The sequence below is a fragment of the Bos indicus genome, chromosome 11, assembly GCF_029378745.1.
Source record: "Bos indicus isolate NIAB-ARS_2022 breed Sahiwal x Tharparkar chromosome 11, NIAB-ARS_B.indTharparkar_mat_pri_1.0, whole genome shotgun sequence".
NCBI classification, from domain to species: Eukaryota; Metazoa; Chordata; class Mammalia; order Artiodactyla; family Bovidae; genus Bos; species Bos indicus.
The window spans coordinates 36241120-36246699 of NC_091770.1; positions in this window are offsets into that span (position 1 = coordinate 36241120).

A 5580-nucleotide genomic window follows, 5' to 3' on the forward strand; every position below is an offset into this window, starting at 1 on the left:
GTCAATGGCAGGTTATTCAGTTTCTTTATTTTCTCCATTACTCTGTTTCACACATCATCCTGTCGTATTTTGAGCATACATGTCTAAATAAGGACAGAAAAGCAGCTGTAAAATTTTTTACTTTTCTTCCTTTTCAGCAGTCTGGTCAAAGATATTTTAGTTTGAAATAAGGTGAATACAGTTGACTGTTGGAAGGCTTTCTGTACGTTTTAATAGTAGGAAGCAGCACACACAGTAATAGCATGTACTTTGAATCCACACTTAGGCCCACATACTCTCTTTGACTTACTATGTGATCCTGGACAGAGCAGGTAACCATTTCCAGCCTCGCTTCCTCTTTTGTAGAGACTGCTTATTACTTCATAAGGTGGTTGTATCAGTGTATTAATTTTCTCTATTTTTAAAAAGCCTAGCCCTAGTACTCGACACCAGGTTCCCAATAAGTGTTAGTTTATCTTCCTAATACTTCCCTTGTCTCCTACTGACATAATAAGATCAGAGACCAAAGCCATTAAAATGTATTTCTTTAATAAATTATAAAATTATATTTATTATATCAATCAAGACAACAGATTTACCTTCTCATTTATATTATAGGTATAAAAGGAGAGAGTTAGAATTGTGAAAGGTTAGTGTCAAAGCCAGAAAAGGCAATGGCACCCCACTCCAGTACTCTTGCCTGGCAAATCCCATGGATGGAGGAGCCTGGTAGGCTGCAGACCATGGGGTCATGAAGAGTTGGACACGACTGAGTGACTTCCCTTTCTCTTTTCACTTTCATGCATTGGAGAAGGAAATGGCAACCCACTCCAGTGTTCTTGCCTGGAGAATCCCAAGGACGGGGGAGCCTGGTGGGCTGCCGTCTATGGGGTCGCACAGAGTCGGACACGACTGAAGCGACTTCGCAGCAGCAGCAGCAGCAGTGTCAAAGCCAAACTCTATTTTGTAAGAGCGGCGGGGCGGGGGAGGAATTCTGAAAAACTGTATTGGAATTGTTTACTACAGAAGATTCTTAAAAATAGAAGTCATAATAAAAATTGTCAGTCTTCTGTTTGGGTAACAGCTTAAACTTCTTTGAGAGGTGCACTAGACCAGGTATCTCCATAACTCTTCTATTATAAATCTCGGGTCCCCTATCAGTAGTCTGTGAAATCTTTTGATTTCCAAATTGTTTGTTGCTACCTCAATTGTGCAGCCATTCTTCCATGTAAGTGGGCTGAATACCTAATAGGAAAGAAAAGGGGCTCACCTATAATATGCCTAATGGACTTTGAGAAGTCTTCCTCAAAGTGGAATCTCTATTAAGTGAAGTGAAAGTTGCTTAGTCATGTCTGAGTCTCTGCGACCCCATGGACTATATACAGTCCATGGAATTCTTCAGACCAGAACACTGGAGTAGGTAGCCGTTCCCTTCGGGGGATCTTCCCAACTCGGGTTGAACCCAGGTCTCCCACATTGCAGGCGGATTCTTTACCAGGTGAGCCACAGGGAAGCCCAGTCTATTAAGGTGGGTGCTAAATCAGATTCTTTATGCCAGAGCCTAATTATATGCATTTTGAATGTTTCTGAGTGGTTCTCTTTATTTTCAATAAATTCTCCTCTGCTTGAGGATTACTGACTTAGGCACTTAAAACAATTTCACACATCCTAGCCTTCCTGATTAGGGTACCTGGAAAATAACCAGCACCTCATCTTTACAGGAAGGTTGAAGAACAGTAAGTTCAGTTGTGTCCAACTCTGCGACCCCATGGACTTCAGCACGCCAGGCTTCCCTGTCCATCACCAACTCCCGGAACCTACTCAAACTCATGTCCATAGAGTCGGTGATGCCATCCAACCACCTCATCCTCTGTTGTCCCCTTCTCCCAGCTTCAATCTTTCCCAGCATCAGGGTCTTTTCCAATACTCAGTTCTTCGCATCAGGTGGCCAAAGTATTGGAGTTTCAGCTTCAGCATCAGTCCTTCCAATGAATATTCAGGACCGATTTCCTTTAGAATTGACAAGTTGGATCTCCTTTCAGTCCAAGGGACAGGTTGTGACACAGACTTTTTTCCAACTTTTTTCAGCTTTACCTGCTTTTCTTCAAAATACCACTAGATGGGGCCTTGTTTATATACTCATACCCCTATTCAGTTCAGTTCAGTCATCCTTGATTAAAAAGATTGGCAACAAAGGCAACAAATTATCTTGGCTAAACTGAATAGTAAGCTTTGTGTATAGTTCTTGGTGAACTATCCTTTTCAGTTAGTCTGATATACAAAAAAGGCCTGACATGATTTCTGACAAAGCTTAAACTTGGTAGTACATAATCAGGCCAAATTACTAACCCAGTTGCACCAAATAGCTAACACAACCCTAACCCAAGGCAAATAAAGGCTGGCCTGACAATCTCAGAACTTAACAAAATGGAAAAAAAAAAAAAAAAAAAAGGATGTACAAAATGGAAAGGAGAGAGGCAAAATTACTAACATGGAATATAGGGCTTGTGGTGTTTTGCATCCACACCAATTTGTAAACTTTCAAGAATTTTAGAATTTTTTATATGTGAAAAAGTTCATCAAAAGCAAGTAAATCAAGCGAAAGTTCTAGAAATGTTAATCATCTCAACTATGGAAGACATTTGTGAGACTATGAAATAAACCTCTCACGTCTAATCATATACTACATTATATATTTCAAATATGTTACATTGCTTTCCAGCACCTTTCAATAGACTATGCTTTGCCTTAAATTTAAGACAAAATATAGCTCCTTGTATATTTGCCTGAATCACAAACATAATTTTCATTTTGTAAAGAAAGAATACTAAAAATTAAACTCCTTGAAAGTCCAGCAAACTAGATTATACAACCCAGTGAGTCAAATCTGTTTTACTATCTAAATTTACTGAGTAACACAGCCAAAAATAAATGAACTTTGATAGATTCTAAAAGCTTCCCCATCCTCAATAAAATAGTAGTTTGCAAATTAGTCTCCAGTGGTCTTTAATCTCAATAAAGGCCAACTTACTCATTTAAGAATTCTATCCAAGGACCTCCCTGTGGTACAGTGGTCGAGGGACTGCCAGTGTGGGGGACCTGGGTTCAATACGTGGTTCAGGAAGATTACATATGCTGCAGGGCAACCAAGTCCATGCACTGAACCTAGTGGGTGCCCGGGCTCCGCAACAAGAGAAGCCGCTGCAGTAAGAAGTCCACACGCCACAACTGGGGAAAGCGTACATGCAGCAACAAAGACCCACCCAGCACAGCCAAAACTAGAGAATAGTTTTTAGAGCTCCAAATATTATCCCATAGATTAGAAAATATTAATAATTGGTCAAGGAAATTGGAAGACATTTTTTTCCTGGATTAGTTTTTCATACTTAACAGTTATTAAAGTTCTTAAGCCATTTTAATGAATCATTGGTTGGAAAAACTTTCATTAACCATCTCCAAAAAAGTGTCACTCCTCAAAGGAGCCAGCTGTGAACAATCTTGAGTCATTATTTGGATTTCAGATAACAGGGTATCCCAGACTCTGCTTTTTTTTTTTTCCGCCCCTGGCCTCACTGTGTCATGCGGGTCGTAGTTCCCTGACCCACTGATTGACCCCATGCCCCTGCGGTAGAAACGCAGACTCTGCTTTTATAATAATAAAAGTAACTATCACTTCTTGAACATTTATTGAATAGTAGGCACTAGGCTAAACCCATAGATATGCTATGTTCTCAACCCTGTGAGTCAGGATGACTATCTTTAACTCACAGGTAAGGAAAATGAGGCTACAAGAATTGAACTAAACCACAGTTGGCTGAGCCAGCATTTGAATCAGTTTAGATTCCAGAGTCCATGTTTGTACATAATATGCCACAGTGCTTTCTAGTCACAGACCATCTGGCCAGTTAACCATTCTCGATTATCATCTTCCACCTGAGAGGGACTCAGCAAAATGTCCTGCAAAAAGCAGGAAATGACTGATTTTGTCCTGGTAATATATGACACCCTTTCCTCCCCCCCCCTCCACACCCCCCTGCCCCACTAACCTTTCTTAAGCTAATGCAACCCACAAATCTGGCGAATGAAAGTTCACCAACAAGAATAATTGGAAATTATGGCTTGGTTAAATGCCATCAAATCCAACCTTCTTTGATAATCCTCTTGTGATAGTAAACAATTCAAGTGCAACTAGATCCTCTAGATCCAGATTGTATTTATGATTTAAATGATAAAAATTCCTTTATCTCGTATTTATCAGAGTAAAGAATATGTCTGTTTCCTCTCAGACCTTGCATAAAACTGACACTCTACAATTATTTGCTGAGTAAATGATTGACACTTCATCCTCCTTGTTGTTTTTTAGTCATTAAGTTGTGTCCAACTCTTTCTGTTACTTAAGTGTGTAAACCTAAATATGTGTGTGCATGTGTTAGTTGCTCAGTCGTTCCGACTTTGTGACCTTATGGACTGTAGTTCACCAGGTTCCTCTGTTCATGGGATTTTCCAGGCAAGAATACTGGAGTAAGTTGCCATTCCCCTCTTCAAGGGATCTTCCCGACCCAGGGATTGAACCTGTGCCATGCCTCCTGCATTGGCAGGCAAATTCTTTACATCTGAGCCACCAGGGAAGCCCTCATTCTCTCTTAACCCCACCTTATAAAATCTAACTCAGCTATTCCAATTCCCATGGTTCTCCTAACAGTCCTTATTTTTCAGTGCTTGGTGCTTGGAGGAAAAGAATATTTTCCTTAATTTTACAATGGTTGAGAAAGAAAGGAGTAGAATTATCCAGTTTTTCTGCCTGTATTCTTTTTCACTCAAGTGTCCCCCACACTCACACATTTAATTTGTTGATGCCTTACACTGCTTTCCTATGGTTCCATTTGAGGCTTCTCCTTCCTAACAGGAGTACATTGTGTCTCCTTACGGGGTTTCATTTCCCCCACTTGTGGGCAATGACTGAGTAAAGCCCCTGACCTCAAAGTTAAGAAAATTATTTTTTCTCTTCTCTTGGCCTTGCCACCCAGCTTGTGGGATCTTAGTTCCCTGACCAGGGATTGAACCAGCAGTGATAACGCCAAGTCCTAAGCTAACCAAGGGACCACCAGGGAATTCCCAAGAAAATTAAACTTTCAATCTCCACCCCATGAACTAAAAACATGCTAGTTCTGAGGTAGTTTGAACTCCTCAAAGAAAATGTCTAACATTATGGTTCTCTGTGAAGAATACAATTCCCAGTCATACCTTTCCTCAGAGTAATACTAATAAAATCAGGTCTTACATTTCTTTGACATACACTGTTGCTAAACCCAATCAAATGAGCAAGAAGCTTTTGTGAATTCTTGTTAATGTCAGATATGAAATGTATTGAATCCAAAGCATTTATACAGTTTACAAAACCTATCCTAGTTTCAGGGTCCCAGAAGACAGGCATAAAGCCCTCTTTGTGAAATGCTCTACTTTTTAAGGCCTTTCTGGCATCTGAACAAGGTACATTTTGCAAAACATCAGGCTTTGCATGAGAATCAAGGTTCCCATTTGAAAGATCCCCACTCATCAGCATGCTACAAGCAGCTGAAGGTTCTAGAAAGAGTCAAAAGG